Source organism: Microcaecilia unicolor, chromosome 5 (genome assembly GCF_901765095.1).
Source record: "Microcaecilia unicolor chromosome 5, aMicUni1.1, whole genome shotgun sequence".
NCBI classification, from domain to species: domain Eukaryota; kingdom Metazoa; phylum Chordata; class Amphibia; order Gymnophiona; family Siphonopidae; genus Microcaecilia; species Microcaecilia unicolor.
Window position 1 is genome coordinate 299372075 of NC_044035.1, and position 20820 is coordinate 299392894.

Genomic DNA, 20820 nt, shown 5'->3' on the forward strand with positions numbered 1-20820 from the left:
CCACTTCGTGGCATGCAAAATTAATCCCTGCCCACTCAAAGGGTCCATTTACAAGTCAAACTTCCTTCCACCCAGAAGTTGTCCTCCCACAAACACAGACCCTCAAATTGCAGTAACCCCCACTCCAAGCTCCACTGGGTGTACCTGACTCAAAAACTCTCAGGTGTCTAGTGGTCTAGGCAGGAGTGTTCCCCAGTTGCTGCTACCTTCATCAGCGCCATCATCCAAAATGGCACCAGCAACTCTTAGCAGTAATCTCACGATACTATCAGTAGGGGTTAGGTATCCATATAAGGGAATTCTAGTCATTCACACATGCAAGTGGCCACTTATGCACATAAAAGACTTATTTATAGAATACCAATTAATAGAAAAAGTATGCATCATGTTTTGATAGTGCTACTTTGTCAGAGTGTGTGTGCATGGGTGAAGTTTGGGCAAAAAATGACATTATCGGGATAATTCTATAAATTGGTGCCTCAGTTTAGGTGCCTCAATGTCATGTTCATAGACCCAGTTTTATAACAGCATCTTGGTACTAACATTCTATTATAGAATACTAGCATATATCAGAATTGGTGCACCCTCTTACACCATGTCAATGGCAGGCATAAGTTAGCCTAACTAAGTGTGCCAAGTCATGTGCACAATTTATAGTATTCTATAAACTACGTGTGTAACTGGGAGAAATATGCCCATAACTTGTAATATTCTATCATTTATACATGTTCTGGCTAACATCGTAGTGTGAGCATTTATCAGCCATAGGATTGCTGAAAGTGATCACTCTTTAAATATAGATGTATTCTCTGTCTATCCTCTTATCTTGGATGTCCTGTTATAGAATTACTCTCTATAAAAAATATATATGAGTACATTACGATTTTAGCAATCCAAATGCTAGTCAAATGCTCTACAGTGGCCCTCAGGTTCTAATGGAAAAGAATAAACAATATTTATTTTAAAGCTTTGAGATTGATTTTTTTCTTATTGTGAAGTGGATATAATAACTGTTATGAAATAACATTGATCCAAGTATATAAATTTACAACAAAAAAAATGAAGGACATAATTTATTAGTAAGGTTGAAAGATTGATCAAGCATGATTAAATTCTCCTACCTTGAAAGCAATCCATCAGATTTCAGTTGCCTTTAATGATGGTGGACATACTTCTTAGCAGGACTAACTATTAAGAAAAGTACACTAAGCCGAAAAGTACTGGAACAGAAAAAAAGAGTGTTTGACAAGATGATCCACTGTGGAGGAGTCATCTCTCCTAAAAAAGAAGATTGGCTAAAGAGATTAATATGTCATTACCTGTAAAAAGTTTTAATGCTATTTTAATTGATTGAATGAGCAGACAGGGATTATCTAATTTAAAATTGCTGTGATTTGCTATTGAAGGTGTAGGTGGTTCTATATATTATTAAATATTTGCAGCCATTTTGATGCCTGACTGCTTCTTTGTCTTGCATTAGAGCTGTGCATTCTTAGTGCACATTTGTTTCATTAAAGTACCTTGAAAATTTAGAGGGGTAGTTATTTAGGTGTGGTAAAAGTTGGCCTTTTACTGCATCTTAGTTTAAAGCAGGAGTCACCAACCTGCATTATCTCAGTACTGCACACTAGTGACTCCCATGGTACATGAGTGAAGCAACTTGTAATCAAACTCTTACTCCTGAGAGCATTGCCTGCTAACTTATGGTCTGATGCTCCTAGGGAGTGTTCTTAAAGAGGTCAGAGCTGAGCCGTGCTTCCCCTTTGCTCCTGAAGACACCCCATGGGCCCCAGCAAATAAAATCCCCCTCAAAGAGCCTCCTCCTCATAGAGACCCCTCTGAAGAATCCCCATAGGCACCCCATGGGCTTACTTCTTTCAGTCACTGGTGGTCTAGGGGTCCCAGAGGAGGAGCAATCTTCAGTTACTCCTGCCCCTGCTGGCACCAAATTCAAAATGGTGCTATCAAACTCCAGTGGTAGTTTCATGGTACAACACTAGGGGTCAAACTGCCATATTAGTGCCTTTTGCTGGCAGGGACAAGAGTAACTTGGGATTGATACTGCCCCAGAACCTCCAGACTACCATGGATTGGAAGAGGTAGGCATGGGGGCAGGCCTATGGTAGGTTTAGGGTCTTCGAGGGGTCTCTACAGAAAGGGTTTCTTCAGAGTGGGTGTCATTATGGGGGAAGCTTTGGGGGAGTCTTTTTGAGAGATTCTCTGCACTGAGAGTGTATGGGGGAAGGGAGGAGGGGGTAAGAATGGTTCAGCGCCAGCCCTTTAAGATGCCATCCGGAAGCATTGGGAGACAGGTTAGCAGCCTCATGCTTCCAGACAGAAAAAATAATGCCAACTCTGGCATGATTTTTGCTAGAATAATAATCAGCTTGCAGTGGTTACCACAGTGTTATAAGGGGGAAGTTATCAAGCTGAATTATGGCCTTAAGTCACATTATTTGCCCCTTAATGTGACTTACAGGGCTGTAACACAGCTTATCTTCCCCTACTATAGTGATATTTAGGTCATCTTGGGTTACATAAAGTAGCTCATTACTGTGTAAAAATTGGAGTGTGACACAGTGTGCACTGAATGTACACCACAGGTTGCATTATGGACATAAAATGATGGTAAAGGAACCTGAGCCAAAGGTCAGGGTTATTTTACCAAGCCAGGAGTATCGGACCTCACGGCTGTGCCCAATGCTCCTGGGCTGGAGTCCAAAGGGGCCAGTGCTGCTTCCCCCCATCAAACCCCCTATCGTCAATTACGCCTAGAGTACAGAGTGGTGCCTATCTCTGGGCACAAGTTTTTAGAACCACCTCCTTTCTGTGCTTGTCCCGCACATTCTTGAATTCTGATATAGTCTTCATATTTGCCACGTCCAGTGGGAGACTGTTTCATGCATCCACCACCCTTCCCATAAAGATATATTACCTTAGATTATTCCTGAATCAGTCTCTTTTCACCTTTATCCTATATCCCAGTATTCAAGAGCTTCCTTTCCATTTGAAAGAGCTCCACCTCCTTGACATATATGTCATGGGGGTATTTAAATATCTTTATCACATATCTCTTCTCCCACCTTTCTTCCATTTGAAATTTTTAATTCTGTCCCCATATACTTTATGATGAAAACCACTATTTATCAGTCTAAATGGTGAGACTCAAGTGGGTACTTTCTGCTAATAGTTGGGTCTCTTTCTCTTTAAAGTCATATATAATTTTTCTTGTCAATCCACTCCAAATAGTATGACAGGTGTAATGTCTCTTAAACTATTTCAGGTAGCTCTTTTATCCAAGGTAGAAGTGTCTATCATGGGCTTATTTTTATACAAGAACGTTTTAAATATATGTGCAGTGGCACTGACCAGTTCAATCAAAATAAATATTTAAGTGAAAAACCTCTTAACGGACACTTAATAACACAACAGGGCCTGTTTCACCAGTCTTAAAGGCTTCATCAGGAGTTTGTAGTGCCCTTAGAAAAGTTTACACTTTTTCATATGCTGGCCAGCTTTCTTTAGAACACTGCATTCAGACTTGTACCTTTAAGATTGGTGAAACAGGCCACTCCAAGTAGTATGGCAAGTGCAATGCCTCTTAAACTATTTCAGGTAGCACTTACATTCAAGCACTGCCTGAACAGCAGCAAGAAGAGCTGCCACTTTCACATTAAAGCTGCATTCAGATCCCTAGCCTTGCATCAGTAGATTTCCATCAGAACAAGGAATAAAATGTTATAGAGCAAAAATACTGCTTCCAGCAATTTCACTCAGGATTCCTAAGCCTTCTGCTTTCAGGCAGTCCAAAAATGTGGTCAAAGGCTTAGTTTTATAGCAGTGGCATGAGGGTGGGCAAGGACCCACTCATTTTGGGCTCAAGCCACTCAAAATTGCCACACTCTTGCTGGCTAGCAGCGATCCCTCCTCTAGCAGTTAAACCAGGGCCGTGCCTAGGGTCTCTGGTGCCCCCCTGCAGACTCTCAGTTGGCGCCCCCCCCCCCCCCATGTGGCACAAGATGGCAAGGCTTACAAGCCTTTCTTGCAAAATACTTGATCGCAAATAATTTTTTATGATTTTTAACCGTGAAAATGATCGCTCACCACTTGCCACACTGACAGGAATTGTCAGCAATATTCTTAGAAAACAAATTGCTGTACATTGCAAAATAAGATAGCAGATGTAAATTCTCAAAGTGGACATATTCCAAACACTAAAATGAAAATAAAATGATTTTTTTCTACCTTTGTTGTCTGGTGACTTTGTTTTTCTATCCATATTGGTCCGAGTCTCTGATTCTGCTGCTCTCTATCTGTTCTCTTAATTCCGTTTCTAGGGCTTCCTTTCCATTTATTTCTTTACTTTCCTCCTTTCTTCTTCATTTCTTGCCTTACATCCATAAGTAAAAGCTGTTTCCTCCTCTGTGGAATTGACTGGAGAAGGTATAATGTGGATCCAGCTTTTGCCTATTTTCTCCATCCATGTGCAGTTTTTCTCCTCTCTTCTCTTTCCCTCATCTCCATCCATGTGCAGTTTTTCTGCTCTCTTCCATTTCCCTCATCTCCATCCATGTGCATCTTCTTTTTTCTTTCCTCACCTCCATCCATGTCCAGCACTTCTCCTCTCTCATCCCCTCCATCCATGTTCAGCATTTCTCCTCACTCGTCCCTCTCCTGTATCCATATAAAGCAATAATTCTCTCTCCCCTCTCCTCCATCTAAGACCAGCATTTCTCCTCTCTCCCCGCCAACTCCTCCATCCATCCATGTCTAGAGAATCTCTCTTCCCTGCCCTGCCCTCCCCTCTCATCCAGCGATTCTCCTTTCTCCCCTGAACCACATAAAAGCCAGAAACTGTGCAATCTCTGCAGCACTGTTTCAGGCTTGGGCAGACCCAAGTGGGCCTTACAGTCATTCCCATCTGTCATTCTCCATATCTCTCTCACCCAGACTAAGCAGTATATCATCTTTAACTACCAATAGGGTAAGCAGGTGCATTTCTGCCAGGTCATAAAGAACAGAAGCCAGCGCTGGATTATTTTTTAAGTTCTTTCTCAAAGGCACTTTTTGCACAGACATAAAAAGGTTAATAAAAACAAACAAAATCCATAACCTAAAAACAAACACAAAAAAAGCACTGACTCTAAAAGTTTAGCAATTTCATTAAAGCAAAATGTATTTTCACATATCACAAACTCATCCTATCCAAGCAGAAAGTTTTATATTTATGTATTTATTGCATTTGTATCCCACATTTTCCCACCTCTTTGCAGGCTCAAAGTGGCTTACAATCCATCATGAATGGTGGAGATATATAAGAAATAAACATTTAGTAATTACACACAAAACATTTAGTAATTATAAACAAAAAAAACAATCAGATTTTCACTTACCAGCTCTTCACAGCTAAACTTCCTCTTTGAACCTACTGTTTGAACCATCAGCCAATGAAATGGCTTTTAGCTGTAGCTATCTCAGGTTACCTGATAAGATAATTATGCACACATCATTGCAGTCATGCTCTCCTCTCAATGTACATGCTCAGAAATAAAAACAAAAACTTTGAACCACTTACAGATTTTAACAAACAATTACATTATTTATTTGTTATTTCTCCCTAGTCTCACTTGCTCACCTCCCTCCAAACCTGTTCTCTTTAATTTGAATGTTGGTCACTTCAAGCTCACCTCGAATGAGAAGTTGTTCCCACACCAAAGACATATATAGCACTGGTTGTATTCTTTTAAGCAACTTTAGCAGAGGTGTCTGTCTCAGTTAGCACTGCTGGGCTGCCTTCACTTTCTGATGCGCAGGGGGGGAGAGAGGAAAATCACAACTTCAGGTAAAAGATTTTGCAAGTGAACTGACCTGGGAGGTGCCCTCCAGAGGTCTGGGACCCCCTGCGGTGCTTACTGTGTTGGCATGCCCTGAGTCAAACCATCTCCCAAGCTCAACAGACAGCAGTGTCACTGGATTGCAGCTGTTGCCAGCCCTCCATGTATTTTCAGTTTTTATTCATGTAAGAAAACTGAGCGTGCATGGGGTGCTGATGGCAGTAGCAGTCCAGTGACATTGCTGCAGAGTGGGGAGAGGGTAAGAGTGGAAAGAAAACTTTGTGCCCATCCACTTTAGACTCAGGCCTACCCAAAACTGGATGTTTGGCTAGGCCGTTCATTTATAGGTACGCCACCCTTTGAAGCACAACTCAAAGTGCTACAGCCATTCACTGTGTCCAAACCCAACAAAGGTAAATATCTTAACAGTTAGCTGTTAGTAAAGACTAGTACATTGTTCTATATATTCCATCTATACTGTGTTAGAAGCAGTAGACTCTGGAATCTCTATATCCATTGATTATCTATGCTGTTTTCATTCTGTTCTGGGTCTGATTGTGTCCACTTCTCAGGTTCTGCAGGAGGTCCTTCCCTGTAAGGTTATAATGCATATTAGTTTTCTGCTCCTCCATCCAACTCATTTACAGGCAGATGATCAAAGCCCTGCACTGTTCCAAACAGCGCTCTAAAAATAGCGCTGCACGGATGATCAGAGATAATACATGCAAATTTAAGCAGCGCAATTATCTCTGATCATGGGGTAGAAGTGCGGGCGAATTGTGCCAATCCTCCCGCACTTGTTTGATAGGTCTGGGCTGTCAAAATCCCAAACCTGTCAAACATAGAGGCTGGAGGTCCATGGGACCACCAGGTCCTGACTACCCCTGGCCTGAGCAAGGCAAAACGGGGGCTGGAGGTCCGGCGGACCTCCGGTCCCCCCAACGATCCCCCCCCCCCAGGTTCAGGGAGGGCTGGTGATCCAGTGGGTCTCCAGCCCCCCCAACCCCCCCCCAAAAATGGACCACCAGCCCCCCCAACCTAACCCCACCCCACCCCCAGCATTGGCAAGGGTCCACTCTGCCATCTGATCAGACGCCCACACTCCCTCTCTGCCTACCCGCCTGCCCCCCTACCTTGGTTGGAGGAGGGACACAGCTTGCCTCCCTCCACTACCTACAATGGCTACCATTTTGCAGCGTCGAAAGAAGAGGAGGGAGGCAGGCTGCGTCCCTCTTCCAACCAAGGTAGGGGGGCGGGCACTGGGCAGGCAGCGAGGGAGGGTGGGCGTCAGATCGGATGGCAGAGTGGACCCTTGCCAATGCTGGGGGTTGGGTTGAGGGGGCGATGGTGGCGGCCACTGGACCACCAGGGACCATTTTGGGTGGGTTTGGGGGGATGGAGACCCACCGGATCTCCAGCCCTCCCTGAACCTTGGGGGTGAAATCATTGGGAAAGAACGGAGGACCTCCAGTCCCCTGTCGCTGGGGGGGGGGGGGGGTTTGCGTCGTTGGGGGGAATGGGGGCCTGCCAGCATGCAAATGCATGCTGGACAGGGCTCACCATTCCTCCCCAATGATCTGCAAACCCTAATGCCAGCTCGGAGCTGGCGTAGGGTTGTCGCGACCAGCGACCCAATCTTTGGCGCGCTGGTCGCTGATCATTGGGGATGAATGCATTAAGCCCCGTTTAGCATGCATTTGCATGCTACTTGCTGTAAGAGCCCTCGAGCGCATTGTTTCATGCGCTCGAGGGCTCTGATGATGCGGGGTTAGCAAACGCCGACGCTAGTATGGCGCTAACAGCCTCTATCGCCAGTGTTTGCTTTTGATCATGAGGGTACCTTGTGATTTTGCTGTGTCATGCTTTGCCTGCACTTTTCAGTGGGGTTCTGTCTGTTCCCACAGATTTACACTCTACAAGGATACAGGGAGATGTTAGAATTACTAGTATCTTTAGCTCCCATCACATGATTTTCCAAAACATGTATCAGGGGCAAGTATTATAGAAAAATACATTAGTACAAACAAGGAAGCTTGAAGAACTGAGAGAGGTCACTGGAGTTTGATTTTTATTTGTTTTAAAAAATTATACAAATTGAAAAATAAAATATCATTGAAATTTCCTATTTCATCTCCTGATCAAGTGTATCCCCAGGGAATTACCTTACCTCAAAAACTGTGCCACTCCACCTTTTTTTTTTTTTTTTTTTGCTTAAGCTACTTATTCCAAGCTTCTGTGTTGCCTTTCCCATGTTTCTGTGAAATACAAATAAATCTAGACTCAGTAACAGATTGTATCAGCCTTCTACCCACCCACTAATAATTATTCACATGCTTACAATGGGGTGGTGCAGTAAGCCTTGAGGTAGAGTTGCAGCTCTACTGCAAAATACCACACATTAAAATCGCAGCAGTAATGTGCAGCTCATTGATTAATATCATTTCTTCTGCCAGTGCCTGAGCTATGATTGGCTCAGGCGCTGACAAGAAGGTGATATTTAAAAAAAAATACATATTCCTATCTCCCTTCCTCCCTCCCAAACTCTTTGTGAAGACCCACTTCCTTCCTGACCTGACCCATCAACCCACAATTAAAATATTTCCTTGGTAGGCTAGTGCCCCCCCCCCCCCCCACACACACACTTACTTTTCCCTTGTAGTCTAGTAAACAACTCCCTCCTACCTCCCAAACCCAAACCATTTTCCTCCAATAAAAAAATTAAATCCCTGGTGTCTAGTGGTGCCCTTCCACTGCCGATTCCTCCCCAAGCCCGGCAAAACCCACCCAATGTACCTCACAGGAGATACAGAAGTGATGCCAACTTGTTCCTGCTTCCAGAGCCACCATCTTGAAAAATGGCAGCGCCTTGCCATTCGCAGTGCATTTCCATAAAAGAGAATTTTCTCTTATATGGCAGCAGGCTTTTCATCCTTGACAAATGGAAGTGCATCCTACACTCCCATTTGTGAAGATAGCGTCACTGGAGGCAGGAGCAAGAGGGCACCACTCCTACCTCTCCTGTGAGGTACAATGGATGGGCTCAAGTGGGCTGGGAGTGGGATTAGGGATGGGATGATACCACTAGACACCATGGATTTAATTTTTTTTATTGATGGAAAGGGGTTTGGGTCCGGGGGAAGGCAGAATGTAGGCCACTAGACTACCAGGGAAATGTAAGTGTGTGGGGGTATATAGGAGGCAGGATTGGGGTCATTTCAGGTCATTGAGAAGGGGGCTGACAGAGGTATCTGGGGCAGGGTGGTCAGATTTGGGGGAGAGTGGGGGTGCCAGTAGACACCTACTCCCCTCATCCAACTGTTCTACACTGCTCTTGGCCCTGGTGTTATTTTTCACATGGCATTTGCATGCCACGGGTTACCAAATGAACGTCATTTGAATGCATTTAAATACAATTGTGATAAGTATTTTCGTGCAAGTTAATACTGATGCTGAAACCCTTTATGCATTACTATCCTGCGGTAAACTTAGTTAAAACCATGGTAAACACGTGGGAAGCTTTCTTCATCGGCCCTAATGTTAGTAGGGACAGTAAAGTCTTTATCTTGGTAATTAGAAAATAAGCACACAGATATCCAACCAGCAGCTGTTATCTAAGAAGTTAAGACTTACTGACAATTGAGGTCTTCTTTTAAGATCTTATTCAGTATTCTGTTCTTTTTCACTTGTTTCAAAATGTAGTCCTTATCACCCTTTTTCTCAAATCATTTTGCTTTTCACTTTCCCATTTCCCCTTCTTCTTGTATTGTCTCTCTCTTATGGTATCATTTGCTTTTTTTTCTGTTCCCTCATCCTTGCTTCCTATGTCCTATTCTCCTTGTTACCTGCCTTAAAAGTATCTGTGTCATGCTCTTTCTGACCTCTGTAGCATAGTCTTCATGCTTTACTGATATTCCTTTCAAAGGAATCTATGCATTAAAAATACATTGGAAATATTTTTTACTATCCAAATAACACCATGAACTATTCCCATGTTGTGTATATTAGTTTTGTTGTGCAGGACTGCGGGAGAATAATATCAAATATGCAGCTGTCTAATTAAACCAGAATCAAAAAAGCAGAACTGGTAATATTATGTAGTATCTTGCAGCAGATCAACTCAACTTTATGTAAACTTTAAACTTAGATTATAACTTGAAATATTTAGGAGGTGATTTTAGGTGTTCTTTAAACGTAAATCTGCACAGACATGTTCTTATGTAATTATTAATTGTATCTTTACTCTGCTGTGGCGATAACCAGAGCGGAATATTGTATGGCACATTGAGCCTGCAAATAGGTGGGAAAATGTGGGATACAAATGCAATAAATAATGATAATAATAATATCAATTTTAGAAACATCACCAGCACAAAGAGGTTTTAAGATGGCATGTTCTAGGCATGGTATGAGTGTGTATTTAAAATGTCAATACACTTATACCCCATCAGGGCTTGGAAGGAGAACTGGTAAAAATTTGAATTTGTGTGGACAGCTCCTTAAACAGTTTCCCTTAAATGTACAGGTTTCCAAAATCCTTCACTTAAGGGGGAAACTCAAAATCACTGCCTATATGTGTAAGTAACATTACATAGACATTCAAAACCCTGCGTAATGCTGCTTTTTTTTTAAATGTTATGTTTGGCAAAAATTACTTCTTCCGGTGTGCATCACTCCAATACATTTATTTTATTTTTACAACATTATACATGTATTTTACAAAAAGCTCTCCATGAAACAAGTCTCATAAAATTCCCTGACCTAAATGTCTATCTTCTTGCCTAAATCCCCTTTGCCAGATTATCCTCTAATTGTTCTACAATTTACATTTCACTTATATCTACTTTTTAGAAGGTCTTCTTGATTTCATACTGACAATTAGTTTTTGTTGGTATTCCTTTACAATTTTGTTAGCTTTATTCTGCAAAATCACTGTAGTTGCTGTGTTTCAAATGTTTATTATCATGAAGCAATGAGTCATAGCATGGAAGACTCGAGTTACTAACTGTCATGGTGTATGAAGCTTCACCGTTTCTACAATTCTGTGGATCGGTATTGATACTTAAATGATGTCGGGTGTGCAAGGTAAATGGGATACGGCTTTACAAAGCTTGTAGCTGTTTTTTTTCTAAGCCAATTCATGACAGGTGATAATATGGAGGTTTACTGAGCACACTTGTATTTGGCATTCTAAAGCTAGCCTTTGCTAGAGTGACATCATGTTCAGCCATTTATAAATCAAACAGAAGCCTAAAAACATGCCGTTCACAAGGAAAAAAATTGATTTAAAGAAGCTTGGGCATCAATGAACACTGAAGGGCCCTTCTTAAACTGACACAATAAATTAGTTCAAAACAGATGACAGCCCTACAGATTACCCACCTCTAACAAAGGAGGGACATTCTGGTCGCCTTCCCGAAAACATAGATAAAATATTTGGTTCTTCTACTCTAATGAGGCAAGCTCAGATATAAGTCAATAGAGCAATTCATTAACAAATCTAGTGAAATCCCTTGGGTTACCAATGAGATGGAAGTGAAAGTGGATGTGCTGAGAAAACTCCTCTGGAAGAGATGTCCATATGCTAAGGGTCAGAGAGCTGAGTGGTTTGCTCTGTTTACTATTCACCATACACATATGGCAGTTAAGGTCACTGTTATCAGACACTTTCTTTGTACACAAAACAAAATTTCCATATGGTCCATGGAAATGGATATGCTTTGCTCCCGTGCAGCTTCCCACGGCTCTCTCTTTGTAGAAGGGTATGAGGGGTTACCTCGTCAGTCAATTGCACTCATTGCTTTGTGCGTCAGTCCAATTTAGGGCAGCTCTGCATCACTTTTTCTCCCTGTCTTTCAGGCACAAATGCTCATGTCAGTCTATTAGAACGTGATAGAAGTACTGATCACTGTCTCTGCATTTAAATCCTTTTGAAACCAAAATGACCTGCTGAAGAGGATTTTGAGTGGAATCCCCTTCACAAGACTCTTTCAAATCCACATAAATAAAGCCCCTTTGCTGGCTGAAAATGGCCCCTTAGATTTAGAACTACAGAAATTCTAAAAAGAAAAACACGATTGTCATGGATATTACATGATGGAAAAAACAACAGGCCAAATGGACAAGTCTTAATGCTGAGCAAAACTAGAACAGATTTTTTTTTTCATAGCTTGGGCTGCACATTGCTGACAGACATGAAAATAGGTTGTTTAACTCTTTGAAGTGGAATAAACAGTAGGTAGACAAATGATTTCTGATAGACTTTGTACATAAAATAGGCAAATAGGTACCTTACTAAAAATAGCTTCATGACTGATACACCAATATGGATACACCAAATATTAGTCAGCACAAATTTGTAAAACAAGTAAATGCAACAAATTGAATATATTAATTATGTTATTCAAAAATAACTAGATTGCTTTTAATCATTGTTTGGCATATTTGTTTATATATATATTGTTAAATCTTAGATTTTTATTATCTACTATAATAAAACGCACCCTCAATGTTCTGAAGACACTGACGTCACTGCAGCCACTCAGACACCGGTTCGTAAGTTCATGGTGGTGAAGCCAGAACACTCACCATGTCTCCATGCCCCGCCCTCGCGTCACACGTGATGACGTTGAGGGCGGAACAAGTACACAACAACGCAAATGAACGAACGAGGAGGAGTAGGGAAACACGCGAAGCGTGTTTCCTTACTCCTCCCCTTCCAACGAATCGCTGCACACAGCCTAACAAAAGCAAGCCGCCGAGGACGTGCCCATCACCCCGCCCCTTTCGCGCCATTGCCCCACCCGTTCACGCTACTGCCCCACCCCCGGTCGCCCCCTCTTCCCCCCATCACCTTCCCTCCTCCCTGTCACCTCCCCTCCCCTTACGCTACTATCCCTGGTGGTGTAGAGGTACCTGTTCTCTCGGGGTAGGAAAGAAAGAGCCCCTGCTTTCCTGCCCGGAGCGCTCCTGCTAGCTGCCCTGCTACATCCTGTGTGAGTCCGGCTCTCGGCGTTTCAAAATGGCCACCGAGAGTTGAAGCAGCCTCGCGAGACTTCAACTCTCGGCGGCCATTTTGAAACGACGAGAGCCGGACTCGCACAGGATGCAGCAGGGCAGCTATCAGCAGCGCTACGGGCAGGAAACAGGGGGCTCTTTCTTTCCTGCCCCGAGCAAACAGGTACCTCTACACCACCAGGGATAGTAGCGTAAGGGGAGGGGAGGGGAAGGGAGTCCCGTGCCCGCTAGCGCCCGTTTCATTTCAGGCAGAAACGGGCCTTTTTTACTAGTATTTCAAATAAGCAGTCAAACAAAAGATGAATAAAGGAAATACAACAAAATCACTATGAATTAAAAAAAGTATTATTATTGTATTCTTTATTTATCTCCTTTCTGTGGGACAACCAAAGCAATTACCACATTACATACATGTAAGTAGAGGAAATAATATATGTTTTAAACCACATGGGAGCCAAAAAAAAGGAAAATTAAACAAGTAAGAAAAACTATTGGACATGGAGGGGCACTTTTGAACGGGGATGACCATCTCTAAGGGCGCCCAACTCTAAGGATGGTGCTGCGAAGGGGCGGGGCAACACGTATTATCAAAACAAGATGGACGTCCATCTTTCGTTTTGATAATACGTTGGGGGACGCCCAAATCTTGACATTTAGGTCAACCTTAAAGATGGTCGTCCTCGGTTTTCAGCAATAATGGGAACCAAAGACGTCTATCTTAAAAACGTCCAAATCCAAGCCCTTTGGTCATGGGAGGAGCCAGCATTTGTAGTGCATTGGTCCCCCTCACATGCCAGGACACCAACCGGGCACCCTAGGGAGCACTGCAGTGGACTTCACAAATTGCTCCCAGGTGCATAGCTCCCTTACCTTGGGTCCTGACCCCCCCCCCTCCCCAGTCCACCTGCCTGAAGTACACTGCACCCACTACAACTGCTCCAGGGACCTGTATACTGCTGCGATGGACCTGAGTATGCCATTTGAGGCTGGCATAGAGGCTGGCAAAGTATTTTTAAACTTGTTTTTATGGTGGGAGGCAGTTAGTGACCACTGGGGGAGTAAGGGGAGGTCATCTCCGATTCCCTCCGGTGGTCATCTGGTCAGTTCGGGCACCTTTTTGATGCTTGGTCGTGAAAAAAATGGACCAAGTAAAGTTGGCCAAGTGCTCATCAAGGACGACCATCTCCTAATCACGTCCCAGTCCCGCCTTCGCTACCCTGCCGACACGCCCCAGTGAACTTTGGTCATCCCCACGACGGAAAACAGTCGAGGGTGTCAAAACATCGGCTTTCGATTATGCCGATTTGGACAACCTTGCAAGAAGGACGCCCATCTCCCAATTTGTGTTGAAAGATGGGCGTACTTCTCTTTCAAAAATAAGCGTGATAGACAGGCAAAAAGTTCAGGTAACTGTAGTAAGCAAATTTATGCTGTTACTCCAATTTTTCTACCAAAACTACTCTTTGTTCTTTTCTAGCTAAAATAAAATCAAAGAGATTTTTTAATTAAAAAAAATACTACCCTCCTAATCAAAAACCTCTACAACAAATATTAAAATGGAACTTGCACCCAAAGGAAGAACCTTTGGCTTCAATGCCAAGAAGTTCTTACACTTTTTTTTAATGTCTTGTGAAAAACCAAACATTTTCTGTTTGCACCCCAGAAAAGCTCATGTATATTTTGAAAATATAAACACAACATAATATTCTGGTGAGGCTCCAAGTCAAATCCCACCACCAGAGTTATCTTTTCCATTATCACCTCCAGGGAATTGTCAAGGAACCCAGTCAGATTCAAAGAATTTGAACGCATCCCTCCCTGATATTTTAATACCAAATCACTAGCTGCCTCCAAAAACAGACAGATTTTTGCCTATATTATAAGAGCCAAACTTTCACTGGTTTTTTAAGAACCTTGTGTAGATATTTCCAAGCAGCAGAACAGAGGGTTGAGAAGTACAAAAACAAGAACAGCGAAAAAAAAGCACAAATGAGCCTCCAAAGATTGAACAATCAAGAATCCCTTAATGAAAAGAGCAGATATGGACCATGTTTCAGTGTATGTATGCCTGCGTCAGGGGTCAATTTGAATAGTAAATGTGTATGCCTCAGAATATCAAGCAAACGCGATTGCAGAAATTGCATCAAGAAGCGCCTCAGCGGTAATACATAATCAATTTGCTCAGATGCAAAAAACAATCCAACAAAGTGGAGGGAAGCAAATCACAAACTGAAAACGTATCTTGATACACTGTGGTTTCCAACAAACTGGCAAAAAAAACAAAAACACGGTGTATCAAGACGCATTTTCAATTTGAGATTTCTGCACTCCATTTTTTGCATCTGGGCAAATTGATTATGTATTAGTGCTGAGGTGCTCTATGATGCAATTCTCGTGATCATGTTCACTTGATGTTCTGAGGAATACACACTTACAATCATATCTGTGTATGTCTCTAAAGAGCCCTTATGCAAATTGACCCATGACGCAGGCATATATACGTCAAAACACAGCCCATATTGGGTCTTTTCTTTAAAGGTCTCTTGATTGTTCCATCCTTGGAGGCCCATTTCTGCATTTTTTTGCTATAGATATTTCCAAACCATCTTAATTGGCACAATCAAAAGAAACTTAAGGAAATGGTGAAATCTCGAATTACCCCTTTTAGTCCAATTCTACAATTTATGAGATAGTAAAACTCAACTGAGCAGCATTAAGGAAGAATGTTATCAAGGTGCAGTAAAAAGCAAACTTTTATTGCACCTTGATTTATCATGGGAGTCAGCAACCTGTGATTTAATAGTCCCACAGGTTGCCGACTCCTGTGGTACATGAAAAATGCTGTTTGCGAGCCACCTCACATGCAGCATTATTCCAGTGACTCAGGACCATCAGGCCTCAAGGTTGAAGCCTGATGCTCCCAGGCCTTAGCCTGTAGGGCCTGTGCTATTCCCCTCATTCCCCCCCCCCCGATCACTTCTCTGCATCCCCTCTGATCACTTCCCTGCATCCCCTCTGATCACTTTCCCTACCACCAGTCAAGCCCTAGCCCTACCCCCACCCCTAAGGCTCCCCTCCATGGAGTCCATTAGTCATCGGGCAGGAAAGGTTCCCAATCATTCCTGCCCTGCCAGTCCCTGTCTCAAAATGGCACTCCTAGAGGTGGTCTTGCACAACTGCCACTAGGGTGTCATGCTTTTTTAAATATATTATTACTATTTACATGGTAATGAGCTATTTTACATGCATTTACATGTTTTGCATCTCATTCCTATGTAACCACAGTGTCTTAAATATTGCCGTGGAAAATTAAATCAAGCTGTGTTAGGATCCATTAAGTCACATTAAAAGACAAATAACTTGACTTAAAGCCCTAATAGAGCTTGATAACTTCCCCCTTTCATGATTCCAGAAGATTTTCTGTGGTGGGTTGCTGACCCAGCTCTCAGGTCTATTCCTCAACTGTTCCAAGCAGTATTTTAACATCCCCATTAAATTTCCAGGCAAATAATAAGAGTCCAGACCTTAGATGGTTTCCTAAAGTGACTCCATGCTAGTGGCAGCCATTTTCTTCTTCTTACCAATACCCCATCCAGAGGCACCTCCGCTCCTCCCTGGACATTCAGCAACAATAGCATTAGCTCTTTCTTATGTAACGCTTCTCTGCCTGGGCACTTCTGGATCTGAGTGGGCTGGAGTTCCCACAAAGTGCAGACTCCATTGGACCCTCACTCACTCACTTGGTGTGTGGTGCCTCCACCTGGGGAAAGAAGCGTTAGCAGGTGGGATGACTCTTCTCCTTCCAGGAAACTCAAATGCAAAGTCCAAATTCCTGTAGGGAGTAAGGCTGGCAGATAAAATAGGCTGTCTTGAGGGGCTCAGTAATACCCTGTCTAGTCCAAAATTGCCGTTCTGTAGTCAGTAGCTTAAAACTCAGTTTATTCTTCAATTTGAAACCACAGGAACATTTCAACTGCATAAATTCTCCATCTCTTAGTGCAATGTTTAAGTAAGTTATTCCTCTGATATCCCCTCAGAGGAACTCCAGTATTCTCCTCCCTTAAGGTACATTTTACAAGGCACTCTGAAACAGGATTGTTTACACTTTGTACAGCTCCAGTCCGTGCCTATTCCCAAATATAATGTTCCAAAGGCTTGGCTCCTTTCTGTATCTCAGGTCCAAACCCTCATGGTCTGATCTCTACCCAGGGTGGCCTTTGCATTGGCTCATCCTGACTACGGGAAAGGCACTTCCTGGTTCTTATCCCACACTCCTGGTCTGGGTTTCTCCACTGCCCACCCAGAGCTCTCCTCCACAGTTACTGTTGTTTCTAGCAGTAACTCTCCTTGTCCTTAGCCAATGGCTTCACTTCTTTTTTAATGGGATCCCTTTTCTCCTTCTTTGGGTCACTTGGCAGGGACTTGCAGGCAACCAAACACCCACAGCTACAAACAGAAACCTAAAAAGAAAATAAGACCCAAAAGAAAGACCACTCTCCAGGGCAAACACTTAACTTTATCTTCTCCTAGTCTCCTCTGCCCTTGTCACTCTTACTCTCTGACCACTATCTCTATGCATTTTATTTCAGAATTGCTCCCCTTGGGCTGGGCTTCTTCCCATCTGGGACCTCCCAGTCACCCCCCCCCCCCCCCAGTGACTCTTCACACAGAGTTACTCTCTAAGTAATCCCAACCTAATAGGGGAATACACTAAGTACTACCATCTCTATTCCCACAGACTCCAGAGAGGTGGGGGGGAGGGAGAAAGCTGCATCAGGAGTGCCCTTAAAATTGGACAGCTCACCACACTGTTCTTCTGAGACCAAAAACCCCATACTATACAAATACTTCTTCTCAATGTCACTGCCCTCAGTTCAGGGCTTAATAATGCCCTACAAATGTTTTGCTCTATGGCGACCCCTAGGGACCATACCAAAACAATGGCCATCTCTCTCCATGACCGTATGCCAAAAGCTTCCAACATCGGCTGTGCTGCCAGTTGGGCTGATGCAGGATCGAGGAAGTAGACTCAAGATTTTAGCTTCCTGTTCATCATCATGGAAAGAAAATGTCACGGTTAGCCAGTGAGTACAAGAACTAGAAGCAAAGTAGAACATCAGCTTGTGTGATTGTCTCTGATGACATATTGGCCCCCAAAGTTTTTTCATTGATTATTTGGCATTCTGTGATTTCTATTTCTCCAGAAAAGAATATACCAGCATTGGGTCATATCAACATATGGAGAGTGATTTTATAACAGGACACTTAAGCTGTCAAGGCACAAAGGCACATATGTTGCCTCCATTTTATAAATTCAATGTGAACATATGTGTCTTCGTATAATTACCCCCAAAGAAACATACGTAAATATGTGCATGTATGTGACAGTAAGAATTGGTGGATATTCATATTTTTGAGAAATATGTACAGAAGTACTAATTCAATGTCTGCTCCACCTATTCTCTATCCATGGGAATCCCTGTACATATAGTGATAATTCTGTAAACAATTTTTCACATATATATGCCAGTATAAACTTGTAAAATGCCTCATAAAATTAGACCCCCCCCCCCCAACCACAACCCCATCTAAATGGTGAGGCCAAGTGGGCACCCTTTAAGGGGTTATTTTATAAACACACATAGGGGCCCTTTCACTGAAGTGTGTCAAGCAGTTAACACAAGAAATAGGGAGAACTGTCATTCCTCGATGCTAACAGTTACCAGGCTAGTGTGACAATAGTGCATGCTAATTTGAATATTAACTGCTTAATATACTTTAATAAATTGCACATTGCTAGGAACTGAATTGATTATGGATGCAGAATGGGTATGGACTGCATATGGCAGTTAGTACATGATATCACACACTGTTACTTCTACAATTAGCATGGGTGTGCTTACCACTTGCTCAAGAGGAGATGTTAAATGTATCCATGCTAATTAAAAACATGCTGGGTATGTCTGAATCAGTTACTGTACACCCTTTGTACTTACCACACATTAATTTTTGTTGGCAAAGTGTGAAAAATGTAAAAATTTATTTCACTTTATAAGGTTATGGCCATGTAATATATTGTCTTTCTGGGGTGCCAGTTTACATGCACCTATATTCTCTGTCCCTTCTGGACTCACAATTTTTGTACCTGAGATAATGGAGAAACAAGTGACTTTGCCTGAGATCATAAGAGGTCAGGGTGGGAATTGAACCCCTACTCCCCCAGTTTATGGCCACTGCTATAACCATTAGGCTACCCCGTAGGTGCTTATGTGCCTTTGAAAATTACCAGCACAACTCCTGCACCAATCAGCTAAAACAAGCCCACATGCATTTCTATCTGTGCTAAGTAACTTAAGTGGAACAGTGAAACATATGTGTTATTTATAATATCTGATGTGTATGCAAGTACATTTATTTATATTTATTTATTTGCTTCATTTGTACCCCACATTTTCCCACCTATTTGCAGGCTCAATGTGGCTTACACTAGGTTGCAAAAGGTATAATCATAAACAGAGTAAGAGGTATGGTCTAATTTAAAATATTACTGTGTAAGAAATTAGGTAGAAATTAGGCATACACATCAGATATTATAAATAACACATATGCTTCACTGTTCCATTTAAGTTCTACCCAAACTGTGCCCTGAATGCACCTAAATCTGGATTGCATAAAAGTATGTGCCTTCTTTTTACTGTGCATTGAGGGAAATTTTATGAGAAGCCTTTAAGTGTTCATACAGGCATTTATGTATATAAAAGCCTTGATGCAATGCTTTCTCTGAACCAAATTTTTGCATTTGTATACATTGGGCTATTATATGAAATTCCACTTTTCTACATGCTTAAGGGCCCTGTTTACTAAGGTGCGCTAGCATTTTTAGTGCAGCTAATGCTAGAGACACCCATATATTCCTATGGGTGTCTCTAACATTAGAGCATGCTAATTTTTAGTGAACGCTAAAAATGATAACGCACTTATAGCATGGCTTAGTAAACATGGCCCTAAGGGGCCCTTTTACAGATCGGCGGTAAGCCCAACTCAGTACCACTACTACTTATCATTTCTATAGCGCTACTAGACATACGCAGCACTTACTGCTCGTTCTTCTGGAACTATTGCCGGCCGCTAGCACAGGGCCCTTTTTCCTGCAGCTTGGTAAAAGGACCCCAAAGTTCTTTATAGTGTAAGCCTTCACCCCCCCCCCCCCTAAACACATAATATATATCAATTTCCTTCAGTGTTGACAGCATTTCAGAAAATGGATTTTAAAAATAATTGTCATATAGTTTCAAGGAGTGTAACCTTCTGTATTCTGAAAATTAATATTATGTATATAACCTTCAATTTTCTAAAACTGTTTAGGTTGCTACATGAATGGCTCCCAAGTTATACACACAATTTCCGAGGATTGGCAGCCACATGTATTTTCATAAATCCAGATACAACTGTTCCTAACCTCTGACCATCTTTAAACTGTACAGGTCCTTTTTAATTCATTTAACTCATTTTAATTGTCTTTCGGGGGAAGGATGCTTTCTTTGGCCAGCTTGACTGGCAGGAAAAACTGCCTGCTTGAATACCCACTGCCATTCATAGAGACCTCTCATGAAAATGCATGCTAGTCCTCACAACTACTTCGGTAATTGTAATATTTCTCTCTTACTGTTTATGTCAGGCAGTCATTACTGGGAGATTCTGACATTTTTGACATTCACTGGCATCCATGCACATTAGGTGGTCTTTAGATAATTTTTAGACACAAATATTTTGCATTATGTACTTACTCTATTGCTCACTATAGAAGTAATATTTTTTCAGCTAACACATTCAGTATCTGCACATGGTTATTTTTAATGTTTCTATTATATTTTAGGTTTTACTTAGATGGATTTAAGAATCCAATTTTCAGTTTATTTTTCAAACTTGCAACCTATTTCTTTGAGGATTTGTAGAAAACTGGTCTATATGT